The sequence below is a fragment of the Equus asinus genome, chromosome 21 (genome assembly GCF_041296235.1).
Source record: "Equus asinus isolate D_3611 breed Donkey chromosome 21, EquAss-T2T_v2, whole genome shotgun sequence".
NCBI lineage: Eukaryota > Metazoa > Chordata > Mammalia > Perissodactyla > Equidae > Equus > Equus asinus.
The window spans coordinates 79,859,212-79,885,177 of NC_091810.1; the positions used below are offsets into that span (position 1 = coordinate 79,859,212).

At 39.4% G+C, this 25,966-nt stretch overlaps 1 protein-coding gene and 2 long non-coding RNA genes across 4 annotated transcripts in view; 2 read left to right on the top strand and 1 right to left on the bottom strand.

Annotated features, from left to right (window-relative positions):
* LOC139041424 (uncharacterized) overlaps positions 1–10,211 on the bottom strand; it is a 37,479-nt gene extending 27,268 nt beyond the window's left edge. Inside the window, exon 1 of the long non-coding RNA XR_011496520.1 lies at positions 9,969–10,211. This is a non-coding gene — a long non-coding RNA (uncharacterized lncRNA). The remainder of the gene's footprint in view (positions 1–9,968) is intronic.
* LOC139041425 (uncharacterized) lies at positions 1,619–15,346 on the top strand. Its single transcript, XR_011496521.1, has 3 exons — positions 1,619–1,657; positions 12,408–12,469; positions 15,209–15,346. It is a non-coding gene; the product is annotated as an uncharacterized lncRNA (long non-coding RNA).
* Positions 15,347–17,599: 2,253 nt separating this feature from the next.
* DNAJC13 (DnaJ heat shock protein family (Hsp40) member C13) overlaps positions 17,600–25,966 on the top strand; it is a 110,204-nt gene continuing 101,837 nt past the window's right edge. For both annotated transcript variants that reach the window (XM_014858002.3, XM_014858003.3), the window contains exon 1: positions 17,600–17,876. The gene's annotated coding sequence lies outside the window, so the exon portion shown is untranslated. The remainder of the gene's footprint in view (positions 17,877–25,966) is intronic.

Below are 25,966 nucleotides of genomic sequence, written 5' to 3' on the forward strand. Positions count from 1 at the left end.
ACGAAATCAAGGCTTTCACTGAAGAGCTTTCTATTCTGCTGCCAAATGCTGAATCGACAGCCCAGCTTCTGCAACAGCTTGCGTTAATGATCCTAGACAGTTTCTGTTTGCATCATGTACTGGGTCACAAAGAGAAAAGAGGGATAACAGAAAACAGAATGGGATAGAAATGAAATTAGCATGTTGAAGGCTATTTGGACTGGTATCAAATCAGTTCCTCAGGGAGGCAGAATGGAATTATTTATTAGCTTCCAAGCACATATGTTTCATAGTTATTCCATGGGTTGTGGTAAAAAATCAATGTTTTGTACAATCTGCATCCTTCTCAACCAACAGAGTGGATTCAAATATTCTCAAGAAATCCTGTTGCGATCTTCATAACTTCTCTGGGAATTTTGATTTATTGGTTCTTAAAACTGTGCTGCCTCTACCTGACAAGCACAGTCAAGGTCTTCAGACAAAATCAGATAAGCAGCCTCCAATCCAGAGGCTTGTTAGGGTCTGGGGGTTCTGCATGGTTCCCTCTGGCCCTTCAACAGGCAGAAATGAAGTTCAGCCCTCACAGTCCAAGTCGCTAGAGGCTTGAGTGAGGCCCCTAGGACTCCGAGTTAACAGCCAAGTCTTGTAATAACGATTGTGACTTCCTGAGCTAGAGGGAGCGAGGCTGTCTGACCCCACCCCCACACACTCCTCCCGTCTGGTTTGTGGCGCTAAATTTGCCATCTTCCGGGAAGCTTGCAGTCGATGTTCAAGACCACAATCATGAAGGGACAGCAGCAAGGCTGGTTGTCTTTTTCAACAACAGTCACTCTAAATAATCTGAAATCATATGATCGAAATACCACTTAAGTCAATGCAGAGTCTTAGGAACAACATGAATCAGGGTTTTTTGTAATAAATATTGGCTGAGTAATGGTCTGACTGTGTAGGGGGCCTCTTTAACTCTATTAATGGCTGAATGCCTTTTGATCATGTTTTATGTAAAAGTCCCCTTGAGTGAAGTTAGGAGAATGATAAAAAGTGAACCAAAAATAAATAAGTAAATAAAATAAAGCTGAAGAGAGAGAGGAATAAAAGGGAGAAAGCAATCAAACATGTTTGGAGATAAAACCAGCTATCCTTGTTCATCCCCTGTGTGTGTCATCACCACCGTTAACTGCTCATGTGGTAATATATCCTTCCGCTGATTTCCTAAAATACTGGGAGATTGTTCCTAATGTTGAGCTAGCTTTCCCCATTTCCCCAAGACATCTCTTACCAAATGGAAGAACCGGTGGAGAAGTTAAGGAGTAAAACTAAGGGAAGGAAAGGAAAGAGCCTACAGATTCCTGGACCTGATTTCTTAATCTACCTGATACCACGTAGACCTGAACTCTGGGTGCAAGTCAACTGATAATGTAATAAATTAACTCAAGATAAATTAACACTAAGATACAGCCATTTCACTTTAAATAAAAGAAAAATATGAAATCATCCTCTTTTATCTACCAACTTGGACCCAGGCAGTTTAATTCAGTTGATTTTGGATTGTTTTGCAGTTTCACTTCCCTCTTGTCATTTATTTGATTTCTCTAGAAACAGACTATTTACTTTCCATTTCTGTTATTCCTGATTTAGGCTACAAATGGGCAGGAACTGAGGCAGACTGCAGATGAGAGTAAGTCATATTTTCTGTTATTTGAAATTACAGACACTTGATATTTTTGAGGAGATACTTTATCTATAGGTCAAGTTTTAATAAAAAGATGATACAGTATTATAAAATTGATGTAGATAAGAGTAAAACACAAGTTGTAGGCCTTTGATGTTATTTTGAGAAAATGCACTATTAAAGTGTGAAAGAGTTGCACTATTCATCTTTCCTTCATTTAAAAATCTCTAATTTTTAGTAGAATTATAACCAGAAGTGACTCCTGAATGATCAAGGAAAGAGGAACTGATGGCTAGTAGACCTCGTGTGTTACATGAAGTGTAAGTGGTTTAGAGGACGGACTTTGAAATCCAAGAGATCTCGTTTGAAAGGCTTTGCCACTTTCTAGTGATAAGACTTTGAAAGAGCTAAATACCTTCTTTAAAGACTTGGGAGTCTGTAAAATAGAGATAATAATAGGGTCTTCCTTTACAGGGTTGTTATGCAAATTAAATGAGATGATGCATTAAAGTTGATAGCACAGCATATGAAGTAACTCCTCAAACAATAGACATGAGATAGAATGATATATGACATATAATACTCCTTTGAAAACTGGTCCAAAATTAACCAGAAATTTAGATTAACTAGGATATCTTTTCCTTGGCCATTTGAGACAGTATAGAAAACCTTAATAATAACTAATAACTTTTTTTGGAAGGTGCTAAATAATGATTTACCACCTTTGCTAGTTTCAGAGCTTAGGCACCATGAAGCCATTATCTATTTGAATTTCTCACTCTATTATTCATCAAAGACCTTTTTGCAAAACCTAGGCTTATTTGGGTTTTAGAACCAGTTTGGTTTCTGATGGAGATTTAAATTCAGCAATAAAAATTATTTCATTTTCATATTTGTAAATAATCTTAAATTGTTTAACATATATAAATATAGAAATATCTTATGGCAAACATAGTTTTCTAATAGCTACATAGTTTTCCAGTAATCAATATTTAAACCCAGTCACATAGGTTAAATCCACGTTAGAGAAAATACATGTCTTCTAAGATTAGATAGAAAAAAGGAAGGGCTGGTGGCACCGCAGTTAAATTCACAGGTTCCACTTCGGCAGCCCAGGGTTTGCCGGTTCGAATCCTGGGTGCGGACACCTCACTGCTTGGCAAGCCATGCTGTGGTAGGGGTCCCACATATAAAATGGAGGAAGATGGGCATGGATGTTAGCTCAGGGCCAGTCTTCCTCAGCAAAAAGAGGATTGGCAGCAAATGTTAGCTCAGGGCTAATCTTCCTAAAAAAGAAAAAGATAAGAAGGGCATTAAGTTTAGTGACCTGGTAAATTTTTAAAGAGTTCCTTAATCCAAGCTATTCTTATGATTTTTGAAAATTCTCTAATCAGACCATAAGTGGGAAGCTGGTAGTACTAAGCCTAGCATAAGACTATTTTATATGCTGCAAATTCCTTAGCGTGGAAATGTGTTTTTTTTTGTTTTTTTTTAATTGTTATCATTGTTCTTTCTTTCTTTCTTTCTTTCTTTCTTTCTCTTTGTAAATTTTATTTTATTTTTTTCATTTTTATTTTTTTCAGATGTACATCATATTTCGAATTCTGTATACATTACATCAATGTTCACCACCTGAACACTAATTATAGTGCATCCCCTCACATGTGACCCTAATCACCCCTTTTGCCCTCCCCCCTCCCCCCTTCCCCCTTCCCCAATGGTAACCACCAGTCCAATCTCCAATGCTATGTGTTTTTTTCGTTTTGTCGTTTTTATCTTTTTATCTTCTACTTATGAGTGAGATCATATGTTATTTGACTTTCTCCCTCTGACTTATTTCACTCAACATAATACCCTCAAGGTCCATCCATGTTGTCACAAATGTCCGGATTTCATCATTTCTTATGGCTGAGTAGTAGTCCATCGTGTATAAATACCACATCTTCTTTATCCATTCGTCCCTTGATGGGCACCTAGGTTGCTTCCAAGTCTTGGCTATTGTGTATAATGCCACAATGAACATAGGGGTGCAAGTATCTTTATGCCTTTGTGTTTTCAAGTTCTTTGGATAAATACCCAGCAGTGGAATAGCTGGATCATATGGTAGATGTATCCTTAATTTTCTGAGGATACTCCAAACTGCTTTCCATAGTGGCTGCACCAGTTTGCACTGCCACCAGCAGTGAACAAGGGTTCCCTTCTCTCCACACCCTCTCCAACATTTGTTGTTTCCCGTCTTGTTAATTATAGCCATTCTGACCAGAGTGAGGTGATACCTCATTGTAGTTTTGATTTGCATTTCCCTGATAGCTAATGATGTTGAGCATCTTTTCATATGCCTGTTGGCCATCTGTATATCTTCTTTGGAGAAATCTCTGTTCAGATCTTTTGCCCATTTTCTAATTGGATTGTTGGTTTTTTTGTTGTTGAGCTGTATGAATTCTTTGTGTTTTTTGGATATTAACCCCTTATCTGATATGCGGTTTGCAAATATCTTCTCCCAATTGTTAGGTTGTCTTTTCGTTTTGTTGATGGTTTCCTTTGCTGTGCAGAAACTTTTTAGTTTGATGTAGTCCCATCTGTTCATTTTTTCTTTTGTTTCCCTTGCCCAGTCAGACATGGGACTTGAAAATATGCTGCTCAGACCAATGTCATAGAGCGTACTGCCTATGTTTTCTTCTAGAAGTCTCATGGTTTCGGGTCTTACATTCAAGTCTTTAATCTATTTTGAGTTGATTTTTGTGCATGGTGTAAGGGAATGGTCTACTTTCATTCTTTTGCATGTGGCTGTCCAGTTTTCCCAACACCATTTATTGAAGAGACTCTCCTTTCTCCATCATATGCTCTTGGCTCCCTTGTCAAATATTAGCTGTCCATAAACGTGTGGGTTTACTTCTGGGCTCTCAATTTTGTTCCATTGATCTGTGTGTCTGTTTTTGTGCCAGTACCATGCTGTTTTGGTTACTATGGCTTTGTCGTATAACTTGAAATACGACAAAGTGTATTTGTGATACCTCCAGCTTTGTTCTTTTTTCTCAGGAATCCTTTGGCTATTCGGGGTCTTTTGTTGTTCCATATAAATTTTAGGATTCTTTGTTCTATTTCTGTAAAAAATGTTGTTGGAACTTTGATAGGGATTTCGTTGAATCTATAGATTGCTTTAGGAAGTATGGACATTTTAACAATGTTAATTGTTCCAATCCAAGAGCACGGGATATCTTTCCATTTCTTTGTGTCTTCTTCAATTTCTTTCAACAATGTTTTATAGTTTTCGGTGTACAGATCTTTCACCTCTTTGGTTAAGTTTATTCCTAGGTATTTTATTCTTTTTGTTGCAATTGTAAATGGGATTGTATTCTTAATTTCTCTTTCTGCTACTTCATTGTTAGTGTATAGAAACACAACCGATTTTTGTACATTGATTTTGTATACCGTAACTTGACTGTATTCCTTTATTATTTCTAAACGTTTTTTAGTGGACTCTTTAGGGTTTTCTAGATATAAAATCATGTCGTCTGCAAAGAGTGACAGTTTCACTTCTTCTTTTCCAATGTGGATCACTTTTATTTCTTTTTCTTGCCTGATTGCTCTGGCTAGGACTTCCAATACTATGTTAAATAAGAGTGGTGACAGTGGGCATCCTTGTCTGGTTCCTGTTCTTAGAGGGATAGTTTTCAGTTTTTCTCCATTGAGAATGATATTTGCTGTGGGTTTGTCATATATGGCCTTTATTATGTTGAGGTATTTTCCTTCTATACCCATTTCATTTAGAGTTTTTATCATAAATGGATGCTGTATCTTGTCAAATGCTTTCTCTGCATCTATTGAGATGATTGTGAGATTTTTATTCTTCATTTTGTTAATGTGGTGTATCACGTTGATAGATTTGTGGATGTTGACCCATCTCTGCATCCCCGGAATGAAACCCACTTGATCATCATGTATGATCTTTTTAACGTATTGCTGTATTCGATTTGCTAGTATTTTGTTGAGGATTTTTGCATCAATGTTCATCAGTGATATTGGCCTGTAATTTTCTTTTTTTGTGTTGTCCTTATCTGGTTTTGGTATCAGGATAATGTTGGCTTCATAGAATGAGTTAGGAAGGCTCCCCTCCTCTTCAATTTTTTGGAAGAGTTTGAGAAGGGTAGGTATTAGGTCTTCTTTGAATGTTTGGTAGAATTCACCAGGGAAGCCATCTGGTCCTGGACTTTTATTTTTTGGGAGGTTTTTAATTGCTGTTTCGATCTCCTTACTGGTGATCAGTATATTCAAATTTTCTACATCTTCTTGGTCCAGTTTTGGTAGGTTGTATGTTTCTAAGAATTTATCCATTTCTTCTAGATTATCCAATTTGTTGGTGTATAGCTTTTCATAGTATTCTCTTATTATCTTTTGTATTTCTGAGGTGTCCGTTGTAATCTCTCCTCTTTCATTTCTGATTTTATTTACTTGAGCCTTCTCTCTTTTTTTCTTGGTGAGACTAGCTAAGGGTTTGTCAATTTTGTTTATCTTTTCAAAGAGCCAGCTCTTCGTTCCATTAATTTTTTCTATTGTTTTTTTAGTCTCTATTTCGTTTATTTCTGCTCTGATTTTTTATTATTTCCTTCCTTCTGCTGATTTTGGGCTTTGTTTGTTGTTCTTTTTCCAGTACCTTTAGGTGCACTTTTAGATTGTCTATTTGGGATTTTTCTTCTTTGTTGAGGTAGGCCTGAATTGCTATAAACTTCCCTCGTAGAACTGTTTTTGCTGTATCCCACAGATTTTGGCATGTCGTGTTTTCATTTTCATTGGTCTCCAGGAATGTTTTTATTTCTTCTTTGATGTCTTCATTGACCCAATCATTGTTCAGTAGCATTTTGTTCAATGTCCAGATTTTTGTGGCTTTTCTGGTTTTCTTTCTGTAGTTGATTTCCAGTTTCATACCTTTGAGGTCAGAAAAGATGCATGGTATTATTTTGATCTTCTTAAATTTATTGAGACTTGTTTTGTGGCCTAATATGTGATCAATGCTGGAGAATATTCCATGGGCATTTGAAAAGAATGTGTATTCTGTGGTTTTTGATGGAATGTTCTGTATATATCTACTAAGTCCATCTGGTCTAATGTGTCCTTTAAGGCGAGTGTTTCCTTATTGATCTTCTGTTTGGATGATCTATCCATTGGTGTAAGTGGAGTGTTAAAGTCCCCTACTATTATTGTGTTACTGTCTATTTCTCCTCTGATGTCTGTTAATAATTGCTTTATATATTTATGTGCTCCTATGCTGGGTGCGTAGATATTTACAAGTGTTATATTTTCTTGTTGGATTGTTCCCTTTATCATTATGTAGTGCCCATCTTTATCTCTTATTACAGTTTTTGATTTAAAGTCTATTTTGTCTGATATAAGTATTGCTACCCCCGCTTTCTTTTCTTTGCCATTTGCATGGAATATCTTTTTCCATCCTTTCACTTTCGGTTTGTGAGTGTCTGTAGGTCTGAAGTGTGTCTCTTGTATGCAGCATATACATGGATCTTGCTTTTTTATTCTGTTGGCCACCCTATGGCATTTGATTGGAGCATTTAGTCCATTGACATTTAAAGTAGCTCTTGATAAATATGTATTTATTGCCATTTTGTCATTTTTTCTTTTTTGGGGGGTGTTTTAGTAGTTCTCAGTTCCTTTCTTTTTCTCTTGTTCTCTTCACTTGTGGTTTGATGGCTATCTTTAGTAATATGTTTGATTTCCTTTGTCTTACTTTTTTTCCTGCTTGTTATAGGTTTCTGGTTTGTGGTTACCATGAGGATCCTATTTAATATACTATGCATATAACAGTCTATATTGAGTAGACAGACTCTTTAGCTTGACCTCTTTCTAAAAGCTCTACTTTTTCACTCCCCTCTTCCCACATTATATGTTTCTCACATCATATATAATCTTTTGTTTAATGTGTGTCTATCCATTACCCTCTTATCATTGAAATAGGTAATTTTAGTACATTTGTCTTTTAACTTTCATATTATCTTCACAGGTAGTTGATCTGCTGCCTTTACTATACTTTTACCTTACAAGTGATTTTATTGCGTATTTTTTCTTGTTGTTGTTTTGGGGTTTTTTTAATAATTTTTTTCTTTTATCTCTATTTGTGTTCATTGCTTTCCCACTTAAATAAGTCCCTTCAGCATTTCTTGTAGAACTGGTTTCTTGGTGATAAACTCCTTTAATTGTTGCTTGCCTGCGAAGCTCTTTATCTCTCCTTCCATTCTGAATGACAGCCTTGATGGATAGAGTATTCTTGATTATAGTGTTTTTCCTTTTAGCACTTCAAATATGTCATGCCATTCTCTTCTTGCCTGTAGGGTCTCGGCTGAGAAGTCCGCTGACAGCCTGATGGGCTTCCCTTTATATGTCGTTTGTGGCCTTTCTCTTGCTGCTTTTAGGATTCTCTCTTTGTCTTTAATTTTGGACATTTTAATTATAATATGTCTTGGTGTGGGCCTCTTTGGGCTTCTCTTATTTGGAGCTCTCTGTGCTTCCTGAACTTGGATGTCTGTTTCCTTCCTCAGGTGAGGAAAATTTTCCTCTGTTATTTCGACAAATAAATTTTCTGCCCCTTTGTCTCTCTCTTCTCCTTCTAGGACCCCTATAATCTGAATGTTAGCACGCTTGATATTGTCCCAGAGTTCCCTTACACTGTTCTCATTCTGTCTAATTCTTTTTTCTCTTTTCTGTTCTGCTTGGGTGATCTCCTCTAGTCTTTCATCTAGCTCGCTGATCCGTTCTTCTGCTTCCTCTACTCAGCTATTGAGTCCCTCTAGTGAATTTCTCATTTCAAGTATTGTATTCTTCATTTCTGATTGGTTCTTTTTTATATCTTTCAATTCTTTGCTGATGTGCTCACTGTGTTCATCCATTCTTCTCCGCATATCTGTGAGCATCCTCATTATATTTTGTTTGAATTCTTTGTCGAGGAGGTCGCTAGTTTCTGTTTCACTTAGTTTTTTCTGGTGTTTTGTAGTGTTCCCTTGCTTGGAAAGTATTCCTTTGCCTCCTCATTATGCCTCTTTCTCTGTGCTATTTTCTTTGTACTAGATGAGTCGGCTATGTCTCCTGATCTTGGAGAAGTGGCCTTATGTATGAGATGCCTTATGAGGCCCAGCAGTGTGCTTCCCCTCATCACCAGACCATAAGAACCAGGAGTGATCCCTTTGTGGGCTACTTGTGTTCTTCTGCTGTGGCAGGGTTGCCCCCACTGCAGGTACCCAGGGAGTCTGATCTTTCCTTCCCTGGCCAGCTGTTTGTAAATCCAGTTTGGAGGGGCCTCAGCACTGTTGGCTACAAAGTCTATTAGCACACTCTTATTGCAATTGTCCTCTTAATTGTGTTGGTACCCAGTGTAGCTGGTTGCTAGGCTCAGGGGCGTACAGTTGTGATAGGCCTGAGGCCAACAAGGCTGTTGTCAGTTCCCTTAGGCGTGCAGCTTAGTGGGGCTAGCCCTTGGCCGGGAGGCACTCAGTTGTTTCAGGCTTTGGAAGGTGGGGCTGATCCTTTTTATGGCGATTTGCGAAGCACAAGTCTTCTGCAGCTGATAAGCCTCACCCCCAACTGGACCACATACACTGTCAACAAAGTCCTGGCCCATGCATACTTCTCAACCCCCTGGAGCGTACCCCAACACCACACTGCAGAGGCCCCCACCTCTGCCCCAATGCCCCCCACAGTTCACCTGGTCCTCACACAAGCCCTGCCCCACAGAGGCAAACACCCTTGCCTGCCTGTAGAGGATCAGGGCACTCAGTCAATGCAGGCTGAAAAGTAGCCTGAGGGCTTGCTGTTAGGTGGGGCCAGTCCTTAGGGCGGGTTGCCTGCCCTGGCTGAACTGGATTAAATCTGTGCTCTAGTGGGTGTGGCAGACCCCTGGGCTAACAGCCTAAGGGATGCACCTCAATGGCCCACCGGTGTCCGGTGTCCATATCAGCACGCCTGGACCAGCTCAGAACAATGGCCCCCACCAATGTCTCAGTCTCCGGAGAGGATCCTCCTCTCACCAAGATGCCCCCAGAGCCCACCAGGTGAGTCTTGTTTCACCAGAGGACAGTCAGCCTTCTCTCTGGTGATTTTAGGTTGCTGCAATGAGTGAGTTTGTGCGTGGGCCCTTTAAGACCCGGGTCTTTTTGGCTTTCGGCCAATAGCTTTTCTGGGTTGTCCTCGCTGCAGTTAATAGCCAGCAAAGCCAGACAGTAAGACCCCCCCCCTCAGTTGGGCTGAGTCCGAAGGATGGTTATAGCAGTAGTGCCCCCACTCCAGACCTCACTCCTCCAGGGAGGGCTCGTACCTTAGGGTGGCTCCCGCCTGGCCAGCTGAGAAGCTCCGTTGTTCCTAATGGTGGCTTTTTTCCTCTTTGGCCAGAGTTACTGCCTCTTCTGCTTTCGTCAGGACTGTCCCTTGTGGGGGTTCTTTTTATCCAGTTTTCAGTTTTCAATCCAGGGTGATTCTTCCCAAAATTGTTGTAACCTGGTTGTGTTCGTGGGAGGAGGCAAGTTCAATGTCTGCTCACAGTGCCATCTTGACGAGATCTAGCGTGGAAATGTTAATAACCCTTAGGAAAATTTTAACTCTCAAACTTCAAAGTAACTATTACTATACAGTAGTCCCCCCTTATCCATGGTTTTGCTTTCCTCGGTTTCAGTTACCTGAGGTCAACTGTGGTCTGAAACTATTAAATGGAAAATTCCAGAGAAAAAGAATTCGTAAGTTTTAAATTGCATGTCGTTCTGAGTAGTGTGATGAAATCTCATGCCTTCCCCCACTGTCTCACCCTGGACATGAATCAGTCATCCGTTTGTCCAGGGTATCCACAACATATACACTACCTGCCTGTTAGTCACTTAGTAGCCGTCTCAGTTATCGGATCGACTGTCTCGATACTGCAGCACTTGTGTTCAAGTAGCCCTTATTTTACTTAATAATGGCCCCAAAGCACAAGAGTACTGATGCTGGCAATTCAGATATGCCGAAGAGAAGCCGTAAAGTGCTTCCTTCAAGTGAAAAGGTGAAAGTTGTTGACTTAACAAGGAAAGAAAAAAAATTGTATGCTAAGATCACTAAGATCTATGATAACTTTTATTACAGTATATTGTTATAATTGTTCTATTTTATTAGCCATTGTTGTTAATCTCTTACTGTGCCTAATTTATAAATTAAACTTTATCACGGGTGTGTATGTATAGGAAAAAACATAGTATTTTGGGTTTAGTACTATCCATGGTTTCAGGCATCCACTGGGGGTCTATAGATCTAAGTTGTCTATTCCATTTGCTCAAAGTGTGCCATTTCACATACAAATAAAAACAGTCATTGAATTACTCTTGGAAAATCCTGGGCTTTGGAACCACGTGGACGTGGGTTCAAATTCTGACTCTGGCACTTACTTAACTGGGAGGCTTGGGGCAAGTCTCAAAACTCTCTGAACCTTAGGGTGTTTCCTCATCTGTACCAAACAGGTAACAACATGTTGTAACACAGATGAGGGCTCATGGTAAACTCTCAATGCACATTAATGCCCTCCCTTGTAACTCTCCTTTGATCTCACATGCCTATCTTCAACTTCCATGTTCTACATAGTTATATAAATCATCCTATTCTGTGAAAATGTATTAAGGGTATTAATATGTGTTTTTAAAAATCTCCCCAACTCAAAGCTGGATTTAGATCATTAGAGGTCCTTGATTCTTTTTTTTTTTTTTTTTTTGGTGAGGAAGATTGGCCCCGAGCTAACATCTGTTGTCAACCTTCCTCTTTTTTTTCTCCCAAAACCTCCAGTACATAGTTGTATATCCTAGTTGTAAGTCATTCTAGTTCTTCTATGAGGGATGCTGCCACAGCATGCATGGCTTGATGAGTGGTGTGTAGGTCCATGCTCAGGATCGTAACCAGCAAACCCCGGGCCACCAAAGTGGAGCACATGAACTTAACCACACTGCTATGGGGCCAGCGCCAGAGGTCCTCAATTCTACACTCATGAAATAAGTGAAGGAAACTCAACAAAGTTCTGATTTTTCCCATGATTATTACCTTGATGCTTTTTATAAAACATTAACTAGCAAATCCCTTTTCAAATTTCTTTCATATTGGGGGTCCTTGCTTTGCTGGTGCCCTAAGCACTTGCTTAAACTGCCTACTGTGTAATCCAGCACTGCCCCCAAATGTTGCATTATTTGCTTCTAAAATTACAGAGAAAGACAACAAAAGGTATATAAGGAAGAGAGGAAGTTAATGCTATGGAACATGAATGGTGCTTACTAAGTGACCCAGAAAAGTTAGTTTCCTTTTGCCCTTCTTTCTTGGTTTTTAAGATTTAGACTGTATTAAATTTACTCTCTATTATGAAAGATGCGGACTTGGCACATTTAGACTATCTCCTTCTCCTTTATCCTGTTTTGAGAGTTCATGAGTTTTAATTCTTCTGTTATGTACATTTATAATATTAAATAATATCGGTCCATCATTATTAAATAGCATACTTGACTACTGCTTAATTCTCAAAACAACTGTAGTTGATGTGTATATTACTTTCATCTCATTGACAAGGAAATTGAGGTTCAAAGCTTAAGTAGCTAATAAGTGGTGGCATTTGGATTTGAACCTTTACAAGCTAGACCAAAGATAAGAGAACAAATTTATGGCTCCAAGTAAGCGAATACAATGTCAGTGACAGAAGTAGGAAAAAAAGTGTTACCTTACTTGCTATAACCAAATCATTGTTTCTTTTTAGTACAGTACACTGCCTTCAACTCTCAAAGGTTGTCTGACAGACAGATCTGTAATAGACCCAAGGTAACCATAACAACTTTTGAAATTGTGTGGCTGTGATGACTAGTACTAGTTATTTTTATACTAATAAGATTTTTTTCAAATCGCGTTTCTTAGTAGGTAGGTACATTTTATTTTGCTTCATATTGATTTACGATTTATTTTTTGCAAAATCCATAGTGTGGATTTGAAAATGAGTAACTTTATAAGCTAACTAGCTGAGCTTGAAAAACTGCTTCCTATAATAGTTTTATTTTCCTTTATGCTAAGTGGCTGCCACTTCATTTACTGCTGCTCACAAAAAGAAAAAAAAGTCGTATTTTTCTTGGCAAAATTAAGCGTTACATGGAAATAGCAGTCATATCATCTTTATATGCTCAAAGTCAGCAAGAATTTAATTGTGTAATGAAGTTTTATGTTCTTAGATGAACATAATATGAATAAGTTATTATTCACGATCAACGGATAGACATCCTTTCCTCCTACCTAGTTGCAATGAGCTTTGACAAGATAAATGGGAAGTAAAAGCTTCTGTTGCACCGAATTGACTTCAGAGGATGTTTTTCTCACCTTGATTTAGGTGTGAATGGCATTCTAAGAACTTCTTCATGGTCAAATTTGAGTCCATCATTTCTCAAATATTATACTGTGCAGACAAAAACTGCATGCATCTAGGTCTTATTTGCATTGTTAATACTCATGTATGACTTTAGCAAGTCGACTCTTTGTGTTGTTTTGTGAAAAATAAAAAAAGACATCATTTTAGCATGAACTATATTACGATTTTTCATAATAATGATATTCAGATATTGTTGTCAAGAAGGAATACTTGAACTTCTCCCCTTTTGCTAATAATAGTTTAAAAGTCTGTTTACCTTGTCATGCTTAGTTCAAGGAAACTCAAGCACAAGCATTACATAAACCAGCTGGAGATCTTGATATTAACTATAGTGAGGAAACTAACAGCTATTGAACACCTAGTAAGCATGTTCCCCACAAAAGTTATTGTATTTAATTCTCACCGCTGTCTCTCCAGGTAAGCATCGATACTCCTAGTTCATAGATGAGGGAACTGAGGCTCAAAGAGATTAAGAGACTTGCCCATGATCCTTTTGCCACCTTATATTTCCTTCAAGTGCTGACGACTACAAATATCTGACTATAATAATTTCATAGCAGATTGGAAATCTTGTTCACGTCAAAACACTTTATGGAAAAAATATATGTAAGGCTCTAAATTTTTCTCAAATCTGGTAATACTGGAAGTGTTTGGATAACTAGGAAGGATATTTGAGTTGGAAAATCCTCAGCAATGTATATATTGCTAAAAGAGAAGTTGGGGTTAATTTTAACAAGAGAAAAGGACAAAGAAAGGCCTTTTCCTTAATCAGTTAATATTTCAATAATGGTGTCAAATTGTTAAACCCCAGAACAGGTATTTCATTTTCCCTCTTGATCCAACTCTGAAAATATGGTTAGAACTAGATAACTTCCTGTAATTAAATGAAAGCATGTTTTTGTTAATATAAAATATTGTAAGTTCAAAATCCTTTATATATGAACATCATTATACTTTTTAAAAAAATATTTTTGTTCATATTAATAATAAAATTAGAATTCCTGGGGTAAGATTAAGTGGGTAGAGGAAGCCAGGCTATGATTCATTAAAAAAATCGTGGAAACTATAAATATGTGCAGATACATACATACGTACATACATACATATATGTGTGTATATGTCTACATATGTATATATGTATGTGTGTATATGTATACATGTATCTACATACATATACATACATATATATATATACCTCAAGGGATCCTAGTGTCATAATTTGCTAGATGTTGTCAATAATTCCTAGTCTATACAACATATTAGTAAACTATTGAGGAACACAAAAACCTAAATAAATGTGGTGAGATAAACCTTGAGAAAAACTACTGGCGAAAAACAGAAAACCACCACATAAGAAATTAAAATGAAGTCCAGTAGATGATTCTGTGGAAGCTTCAAGCTTGCCAACTCAACTGAAAAGTATTTTCTGACAGCATGTCTGCAGGAGGCTTTCTATAGCAACACTGTCCAACAGAAATATAATGGGAGACACGTATAAAATTTTACAGTTTCTAGTAGTTACATTTTAAAAAATAAACAAATAAAATTGATTTTAATAATATATTTTATTTAACCAAATGTATATCCACAATATTATTATTTCAACATGTAATCAATATAAAAATTGTTAATGTAATATTTTACTTGTTTTCATATTAAATCTGGTGTGTATTTTAACATTATTTCAAGTATTCAGTAGCTACCTGGGGTTAGTGACTACTGCATTGGAAACAGTTCAAATCTTGCTGAATTCTGTGGGGTTCTCAGGGATTTATTTAGGATCTGAGCATTGATATAATTAGGTCAATTTAACAGCAATAGAGAGTTCAATAAGCAGGTGTTTGCCTTATGGGCTCCCTAAAATCTTAAACCTCTCCTGCCTTGTATACTAACTTACATCCCTGATAAAAGCTATTGATATCTACAAAGCTGTGAAATATTACAAGTATATATCACACAATTTGGAGGAGCATCTTCTGTGTTGTTCCCCTTTTGTGATTGTAAATTTGGTATGTGTGCACTATGAAAGTGTCAGAAAAGCTAATGCAAATTTGGATTTTGAATAAAAAGATAAATCCAGAAAGAGAAGTTTGAGTGTCCTGCCTTGTATTTGTCACCCTTTTTATTTATTTATTTATTTTTAGGAAGATTAGCCCTGAGCTAACATCTGCCGTCAATCCTCCACTTTTTGCTGAGGAAGACTGACCCTGAGCTGACATCTGAGCCCATCTTCTTCTACTTTTTTTTTATATATGGGACGCCTCCCACAGCATGGCTTGCCAATCGGTGCCGTGTCCGAATCCTGGATCCAAACCAGCGAACCCCAGGCAGATGAAGCGGAACGTGCTAACTTAACCGTTGTGCCACCGGGCCAGCCCCTGTCACTCTTTTTAAAAAGAGCAGGGGGAAAACTGATTTAACAAAAAAATAGGGAAAGAAGAGACAAGTCCTCCTACCTTTCCTGACTCATGTGTTTAGTTCTAGTGTTTTAAGAAGGATACTGACAAATTTGTGCAAATCCAATTAAGAGCAACCAGGGGAATTGTGAAAAGGCTTAAAACCACATCCTGTAAGCAACAGTTGAAAGCACTAGGAATATGGCTTCTGAGGATGAGAAGCTGTGGCCGGGGGAGTTAGAGGGATAGGCAGAGAGAGGGAGTGAGATAGGTTGGTCAGCTGTACGCATTGGCAAATCCTTAAAGGGATGCCACATAGAGGAGGAAAAGGCAAAAAACAAACAAAAAAACTACTCATGAAAAGGAGAGCAAGTTGGCTGAATACAAAGAAAGTGGTTTCTAAAGCTGCAATGAAAAAAATGCCTTGGGAGGTAGAGAATTTTCCCCTACAGTGGTGGCGGCAGGGGGGCAGGCGGTTCATGCTGCCTAAGGCTTCTCCTGACTCCCAGAATAGATTTCATCTGTCCCAAATATTGAACAGGGAGGCAGTGCGGAGGTTTAATAGTTCACTGGCCTTGATTTTACAAGTCCTATGACTAAATCTCCGCTCAACCTTTAGGAGTTAGGTCACCTTGGGCAAGTCTCTTGGACTCTCCCGCTTTGCTTCCTCTATAAACAGAAATAATACAACCCACACTGACTTCTCGGATTATTGGAAAGCTTTGCAACCTGTAAGATGCCACATAAACACAAGTTTCTGTTTTTGTGGGATAAGCCAAGAAGTCTCCTTAAGTCAGCCCTCCTGTTTCTTTCCTCTTCTGCTCCCTTTCTACTCTATTTCGGGTCCTGTCTTCCCACACCCAGCTATTTCTGGTACCAGCCCTTGGATCCACCTTATCTTACTGCTGCAGGACAGGAAAGTCTACTGCAAGGGTAAATGCAGTCTTTTTCTACCCCAGGATAGGGCGAAGGGTCAGCAGAGTCAAGAAGAAAAGTCTGTAAAAACCATTGTCTACATTTTTCATCCTGCAACCGCCATCTCTAAAAATGAGCAATCTCTGAAAGGAACTCCAAAGAAATCACAATTTCAGGATTGCTCTTCAGAGTATTAAAATCTCATATCAGAGACCTTTAACCTTCATAAAATAATATATCCATGCAAGCCATCCCATACCATTAATCTTTTGAAGTTTGCTGCAGGATCGAGCATTTTTGAACTGTGATCTTTAGAGTTCAGGTCCGGGAGAGGAGACTGAACTTCCTTAATGAAACCTTTACTCACAGGTGACACATAATATCCCCTCTTTTCTCTAACCTGACTCCCCTCCCCCAGCTCCCACGTCTGTTCAGGGAGGTGTCGAGAGCGCGGACTCTGGAGTCAGATTGCTAGGCTTCAAACTCAAGTTCACTATTGAGGAGAGGAGACTTAGTTTATCTGCAACATGCAGATAATTCCTAATTCACAGAGTTGAGGATTAACTAAGTAAATCCCTTGACACGTCATCAGCAGACAATAAATGGGAGCTATCAGTATTTTCTTTTTGACACTCCCGCCAGCAAAAAGCCGTAGGCATCTCCGAAGCTTTGGTCTCCGCGACCTCCCAGATCAACCGAAATTTAAACCCTTTTCAGCTGTCGTTCTGAGAGTTGCAATAGCAAGTGAATCTGTGGCTCGCAATCCAGCCAAATCGAGTAGCAGGCTGAGGCTTCATATTGCCTCGCGGATAGTCCGTGGGACTTGAAGTCAAGGGCTAGGCTGAGGAAACGCTTCACAACATGACTTCAGGAGATAAAGAACGCAAAACCCCGGCCGCGCAATAACCTCCAGCTGGACCGGGAGCCAGGGTCCGAGGGGCGTGGCCCACGGAGAACACGCCGGAGGGGCGTGGCCCTCCTGCGCGCGCGCGCACACGCCTATGGGCGTGCCCCTTTCAGCACGCGCCGAGGGGCGGGACCCCTCAGGGGCTGCGTGTTCTAGGGATCCCACAGCCGGCCTCGCCATTCTGCGCATGTGTAACTGCTGGCGGGGCGGGCCCGCGGAACGCAGAATTTCTGGGAAAGGGGGAGAAAGGGACAGGAGGGCGGGGCAGAAGGCGGAAGAGGCGAAATCAGCTGACTGGGTCTCGTGACGGCCGGGGCGGGGGCGACGCAGGCGTATTGGAACGCCGTCGCTCACAGCCTGAGCGAAGATGGCGGCCTCCAGAGCGAGCCTCTGAGAGGCAGAGGGAGGAGGCGGAGGGGGCGGGGAGGCAGCGCCGCCGCGGCACCAGGAACCCGGGGCAGCGGAGCTACAGGGCCCGGCGCGGGAAAGGGGAAGTGGTGGGAGGAGGAGGCGGGAGGGCGCCTCATCCCACTCTGGACACAGAGCCGGCGGCGGGAGGAGCTCGGGTTGGAGTCTCTCCAGCCTCTCGCGAAGGTAAACCACTCCGGGCGCCGGACTCCGGGGCTCTGCCTTACCCCCTCCCGCGGGGGGATTTGGGGGACCAACGCAGGGAAAAGAAGGGGTGGTGTCTTGGCCGCCGCAGCGTAAAGCTGCTAAGGAAAGCAGATTACCCTCCCCCCAGGCTGCTGATCTGGTTCCTCCCGTCGGACCCCCCGGCTCCGAGTGACATTCGCCCAGGGCGCTGCCTTCTTCAGCCCTGCCCGTCTTTTTGCCTTGTTTTCTGCCCACCACGATCCCCCACTCCCCTCAGCACATCCTTCCCCCCACACACCCCTTATTCCCCTCTGGGCTCCGCCCTCGGGATTCCCTTCCAGTTTGCTAGTCTGAGCGCTCTTCCTGCTTGATGCCGGTAGCTCTTGTTTCCTTGGGTCAGTGGCCCTCCTTTTCCGCACTTCCCGCAGAGACTTTGACTTTCTTTTCTTAGCTTTGTTTCGTTCTTTTGGGAAATGAGGAGCAGCCGCGTTGTTTCTTCTCCAGTCTCTCCCTTTTCCAAAATCAAGTCCCCACCCTCACCCCCACCCCAGGGCTTTTCCTTCTTGCAAGGTAGATTATTCACAGTGGCCTTTTCTCCGCTGCTGTGATTTTGCCTCTGAATGCGGCCTTTGGAGTGGGTGAAGTAAGACTTAGACGCTCGTGTAGTGGCTGTTAAACGCAGATTTGACCTAGTACACTTAAGGAGAGTGCCTTCCCTTAAGGTGTCTTCCTATTGTAGGGTGTTCAGTTAACCACTCTTCTCTTGACATTGTTTCCTTTCTCAGTGACTTCGGGGAGAGAAAAGTAAAAAATCCCCCTCTAATGTGGCGATGGTCTCCCAAAGTAATGATTTCTCACTTCCCTTCTCTGCTTTTCCCGTTGACCCCACCCTGACACCCCTCAAAAAGGGGGATCTCTACCTGATGCTATTGCCTCTTCTATTAAGGGCTTTATACTGTCAGGTTATTTTGAGCTGCTTGGAGTGTAGTGTCTTCGGAAAAAAGTAAAATTTCAGAGTATTTCTTCAGGACCTGCCCCAGTGATTGTCTTTCTTATTGTATTTTTTTCCCCCTCACTTTATGGATCTGATAGATTTTTAGCTTTGAAAGTGCCGTCCGCAAAGTTTGAGAAAATTACTCCCAGTGGTCAGGTTTTGTAGTATGTTACCAATAGTACCCTGTGAGTCTCTGGGAATATGAAAGAGGACTTGCCTTAAATAAAAAAAAAAAAGGAAATTCAGAAAACTACTTGTTAGAAATTCTGTATCCTAAAAAGACTTGATTTCGATATTCTTTGGTTTCTGGAAAGTGCTTTATTGGTTGACTTAATATAACATAACAGAAAACCTTGTTAACATTTTAGCTGCAATGTGAAACAATGTTTAAGCAGTTATTTTTCAATCTTGGCTTTGCTATTCATATCACAATGAAACATAAATTCTTGTTTAAAAAATACTGCATTATACTCCTACTTTGAAAACAGGAAGTAGAACATATTAAGGGAGGAAAAGAGGAGTCAGAGGGTTATTAAGAGATAGGAACATAAAGAACCTTAAGGCTAAAGGCCAGTTCATGGAAAATATCTCCATTTGTATTCCACTGGGAGGCAATGGATATTCCTCTTTTTTCTAAAGTGGCGGTAATAAATAGTCTAAAATATATGAACATTATCATTGAAAAAGGGTATCATGGAAAGCATGAATTATTTGTAGGAATTTAACTTATTCACAAATAGAAGCTGGTTGCTTAGGTGGACCATAACAATACTGGCTTTATTATTACATTTGCCAAGAGATTGATAGTGGAGTCTGGTTCTCAGTAGATAGTAAATTTCAGTTGAAATAAGAAGAATCTGTTTTAACTAATTTGGCTCCATTCCTCAACTGGTCCTGTTAGCACAGATGAATTTGAGGTTTCCGTTGCACGTAACGTTTTCCCTCCTTCTCTGATTGAAGTACTTAAAATTAGTATGGAAGCAAGGCTGTGCAGATAAACTGCAGGAAGAATTTGGTTGCTACTAGTAGTTTTAGGCCTAAATGTTGACTGTAATGTTTAGCAGTGGTTAAAGGGAAGGTGTTTTGGAAGAGACCCTTTAAGTCAGTGCTTCTCAACTTTATCAAATGCAATAAAGACCCTCTTTTTCTTCCAGATAATTTGCAACACCTCCTTTACTATTCTCAAATAGTTTATAAATAATATAACTACCTTCTGGCTTTGGCCCTGGGACAAAAAGCAGCTTTGCTTTCTCTGTTACAATAAAAAACAACTGGGCTAATTTCAAATTGATGTCTTTTTTGGAAACTGTTAAAGAGCTGAGGCCACGGAGCAAACCACTTGCCCGAAAGAGAGAAAGAGTAGATGTGAATTCACATTCACCTTCGTTAGATAGAACTGGACACTGGTGAGAAGAGTTCAGCTAGAATAGCTGACAAGTTGATGAAGGCTGGGTGCACCTTCTTCCAATCTCTTTTTCCACGAACCTCACTGGGTACTCCTCGAAAAGGTTGGAGAGAGCCCTGGGGAGGGTCTGTTGTGGCACTGACCTAGAGGAGGGAAACAAGCAGCAGAGCTTTCAGCAGGGGTAACAAACTGCTCTGTTTCTTTCCCTCTGTCTCTTCTGTGGAACAAAAGCCTTAATCTGTGGAGAGAAGAGTATCTCTGCTGGCCTTGTTGTTGAGTGTTCATTGAGCTGAGGGAAGACAAGAGAAGGGGGAAAGAATCTTCTCCTGGGGGAGGGACTCTGAGCCCAAAACTGCAGCCAGGAGAAATGAGATCACACCCCTGACATCCAGGGATGTAGTGCGTGCCTAAGGCTGAACCTTAATTAGAACAGGAAAGATTGCACCCCTAACCCCCTGCCACCAAGTTAAGAAGCTTTGAATAGCAAGTAACTGCAGAATACGACTAGGGGAGGAATAAGTTTATGCAAAGAGGCACAATACAAAGAATCAAATAGACATTGCTTTAGTAAACCACCCCACGCCATAGGCACAAGCCATTCTGCAGATGTTTGAAGGCTGTGGTACACTGAAGAGAACCAGAGCCGCAGCAAGTCATAAACCCAGCCCAGCGCCTAAACAGTTTAACACCCTGCACTGAAGACACAGCATAGGAAAGGCGTACCCATTTCCAGTCACAAAAATTGTTTATGTCAGTATCTACTGTCCTATACAAATGTCCAGCTTTCAGCAAAAAACTGCAAGGCATACAGAAAAGGCAAAAAGCCATCCCCAAGAGAAAGAGCCATCATCAGAACTGCACTTTGATTAACATAGATGTTATCATCTGATAGGGAATTTAAAATGGCTATAGTTAATATATCAAGGTATCTGCAAAAAAGTGGGTGACATGCAAGATCAGATAGGTAATTTCAACTGAGGGATAGAAACTAAAAGAATCAAAAGGAAATGCTAGAAATTTCATTACACAGTAAAGAGATGCAGAATACCTTTGGGCTCATGAGTAGATTTGGCACAACCAGGGAAAGAATCAGCAAACTTGTAGATGTCAGTAGAAATTACCCAACTGAAACACAAAAAAAGAGTTAAAAAAAGAACTGAAGGGCTGGCCCTGTGGCCAAGTGGTTAAGTTCGTGTGCTCCGCTGTGGTAGCCCAGGGTTTTGCTGGTTTGGATCCTGGTTGTGGACATGGCACCACTCGTTGGGCCAGGTTGAGGCAGCATCCCACATGCCACAACTGGAGGGACCCACAACTAAGAATATACAACTATGTACCAGAGGGCTTTGGGGAGAAAAAGGAAAAATTAAAAAAAAAAAGAACTCAACAGCCAAGAGCTTGGGAATAATATCAGACATTTTATATATGCATAACTGGAATCTTAGAAAAAGGAGAGAGAACAGAGCAGAAGAAATATTGAAATATTTGAGGAAATAGAGAATTTTCCAAAATTAATGTTAGACGTCAAACCACAGATCCAAGAAGCTTAGAGAACACCAAGCAGGATAAATACCTACCCCCCCTAAAAAAACAAATAAAACACACCTAGACAGCTCCTCTTCAAACTGATGTAAACAAAGGACAAAGAGAGAACCTTGAAGGTAGACAAAGAAAAGAGAAACGTTAAATACAGAGGAAACAAGAAAAGAGTTAACAGCAGAGAAACCATTCAAGCCAGAAGACAATTGCATGACAACTTTAAAGTACTGAAAGCAAAAACAGCAAAAATATCTTTCAAAAATGAAGATGGGGGGGCCAGCCCCATGGCCAAGTGGTTAAGTTCATGCACTTGGCTTCTGTCACCCAGGGTTTTGCAGGTTCAGATTCTGGGTGTGGACCTAGCACCGCTCATCAAGCCATGCTGAGGTGGCGTCCCACATAGCAAAGCCAGAAGTGAAGAAGAAGAAGAAGAAGAAAAAGATTGGCTACAGATGTTAGCGCAGGTGCCATCTTAAAAAAAAACAAACTTAAAAGAAAACAAAATATAGACCTCTCAAACAAAACCCAAGAAAACTCAAAGTATAAATAATCTCTCAGTTTACATGATAGGTGTGTTCTTGGAAAAGTATGTGCATATTAAACTGCAAAATATACTTTGTGATTTATATTTAATATAGAATTAAATTCTGGGATTAGTTAAGTGTAAGTAAGTTTTTACATATATAGATGACCTCTTGGATATTTGAAAGTCAATTGATGACAGTTCTTCTATCTGTGGAACTATCCTGTACACTAAGGGGTAACTAGACCCGTCAGCTAAATCCTGGTAGTGTTTCTAATTATAGAGTCTCTTGTGGGGCAGCATCCTGACCTGACCATTACTTTAATTCAAAAATTTAATTAGTGGTTTTCAACACATTTTCTGCTTCTACAGTGCTCACATGCTCAGCACATGCCAGTCAGTGACATCTGTCATTTGGCATGATTCTTGATTGTGGGAACTCCTTGGAGAATCACTGATTAGGGGGATATTTTTGTAGCAAGTAACTAAGCCAACATGGTTGTGATCTCTTTGCTAACTTAAGACATAGTTACCTTGCAAAGGTACATTTATGTGTGGTTTAGTCAATAAATGTATAATTTGCTAGTTGTTGGGCGTTCTTTAGAGATGGTCTTAACTGTATTTGACAACCTACATATTTGAGTTATACTTGTACTTTTATGGACTACTTATGAAGAAGAGTCATCTCTAAAACAACGAAGTTTAAAGTCACTGGGATTTATAGTTTCAGTACTCTATGTTTCCCTTAGAAGTAGACCACACTGCCTAAGAAGTGTTCATGTATTTAGCACCTGCCGATTGGTAATATCTCTTTGCTATTGATGAGTAAGAATTTGATCTTTTGATGAGTAGATTGAAAACAAAACCCGTAGCGCAATCTAAAATAATTATTTTAATGTTCTGATTGTGTCAGGTATAGTTGCTAGAACATAATGGAAGGATTGATGAAGTTATGAATGTAGGAGACTTTCTCTAATATTTAATAAATTCTGTACTAATTATATTCAAATTGAAGTTTTTATACATGGATTTCAGACTCGTGTTCCTTAGTCATCTGGTGCCATAGGGTCTTTCTTTTCCTCAAACTTCTAGTCAAGATACAGAATGTATTTTGGATGTTTATCAACTGTTAGAGTAGATAAGCCATTTCCCCCCGAAACCTTAGAGCTACTGGGTTTGATTTTAAAAGTGAAATTTTCCTTTTTTTAGTTAACAGATAGATTTGGGAGTGTTCTGTAAACTGTGAAGCACCGTGGCAGAGTTAGGAATAATAGGGATATGTTGGAAAGAGCCAAACTAGAAACTACATGTTGTTGCTATTTTGTATTGGGTGAAAGAGAAATTGTAGCAACTTAAGCTTGTCTTTTAGTAGTATAAAGAGAGCAGTGTTTGGATATTAGGATGCTTGCTGTAAAACTTTCATCCATTTGTATTTGTTACATGCTTAGGAAATTTAGTTCCCCATCATGCATTTACTATAGTGATAGGAAAAACTGCAACGAGTTAAAATATGGCAATTAAAAATCTTTTTTGCACCCATTAAAGTCTAGTTAGCATAATAAAGCAAGAGTATTGTCTGTTTGTGAGCTGAAGAAGAGTTTATTGAACTAGTACATTTTGTTCTTGCATAAACCAAGTTCACTTCTAAGATAAAATGAAATAGCAATTAGGTCTAAAAGTTTCAAGAATGTTTACCAACTAAGAATATGTAAATGATCAGTAGCACTGATTTCACAGAACTGCTTAAGTGAACGCATTTCTTAGGCTTTTTTTTTTTCAGGTAAGTATTTCAAGGCATTTTTAAGTTTTGGAAAGGGAAGAGTCATCATGCATCTTTCTTGGAAAAAAATATTAATTTTTTTTGTTTTTACAACAGACAAAGGTCTATTTTGTGACAATTATTCTCTCAGATGAAGTCAACATACATGTGATTAAAATATGAAGAGGCAGGTATCTTTTTCAGTATTTCATTTATATTGAATAGAAAAGGCCAACAAAATTAACTGCTGAGGTATTTTGCCCCTCCCCCCATTAAGATAATATTAAAAGTGTTTATTTGGATTTAGGGGTTGCTTTTGAATTTTTCTTGCCTTTTTATTTCAGGACTATATGTCCAGTTTCTAATTGGAAAGGTATGGATTTTAAAAAGAGTCGGGGGGGGGTGGATCTTATATTATTTAGCCCTACCTGTGGTGGTGAAAGTATTTAAAAGTTGATTTTGATGTGGCAGACAATACACAAGTTTAAATATTAGAATTTCTGGGCAATTATTTGGAGATGTAATTGTCAGCTGAAATTTGGTATTATCACTGGCTTTCTTCTCTAACAACATTTATCTCTGGAGGTACTGGGTTCTTCAACAAGTTAAGAAAGCTAAGATGGGATGTACTAAAACCTTCCTTTGTGATTTTTTTTTTTTCCCCTGAGGGAGATTTGCCCTGAGCTAACATCTGTGCCAGTCTTCCTCTTTTTTTTAGTATGTGGGCTGCCAGCACAGCATTGTTGTCAACAGAGCAGTGTAGGTCCGTGCCTGGGAACCAGACCCAGGTCACTGAAGTGGAGTGCGCTGAACTTAACCACTAGGCCACCGGGGCTGGCCCGGTGGTCTATTTTATAGCTGTTTAAAGATCCCTGTACTGTAGGTATCATACACATTGCACATACTGATTTGTTGTTTATTTAGAAGGAAATTCTTTTGCCTATACTTGAGATATATATTAAAACATGAAACTGAAAATTAAAAATTAAAAAAGAGGGTTAAAGTTCATCTTAGTTTTCTCCCATGCACAGCACATTCTGAGACAGTCTAGTTGTAGCTTTTTAATCTGGGTAAAAATTAATGTTCTGTTAGCCATTTAGATTTTTACCTTTTATTTGAAACTGGACTAACCTAGTAATGTAATTCACTCAGATTTCAAGTCCAGTTACAAGTGAAACTAGGTCTTTAAGAAGCTGGTAATTAGGGATTCTCTCTTTGGTTCTTACCCAGGATTAGCCTTTGCCTCAGCAAAGGTTCTCCTTCCCCCTGCATTTTCAATAGTATATCGCTGTATGAGGAGGTATTAAGTTCGTAAATTACTTCCTATCATGTGAATATCTAACGTTTTCAGCTGTAGTTTCACAATGTAGCAGAAAAGCTGTGTTTTTTTTGTAGGAGAGTTTGGTCAGAAAATAAAGGCAAACACAATTTTCCTCCAACATAAAAGTTTTTACTTACATTCGAGTCGAAAGAACTTTACATTAGACGCCCATATACTTACCTCCAAGATTTTCACATTCACGTTTACTATACTTTATTACATATCTGTCCATCTTATTTTTTGGTGTATTTCAAGACAAACTCATGTTTTTAATTCATTACTTGAGAGCAGAGTTGATGAAAGAATTTATTCTTTCATAATGACCAAAGAATTTATTCTTTCATTTTGCGGGCTCAAAGTAGAAAAATTAGTATCTGCTCTCTGGAAGTTGTCATATTTGTGTAAAGATCACTTCTGGTTGATCATGCGAAATGTATGCTTAAAGGCAGATAACCTTGGTTAAAGCCAGTTCCTTCCTTCCTTCACTAGTGTGTTATTTTTCTAGGTATACTCATCTGTACCTGGTTAAATGAGTGCTCTGAGTTGTTACTC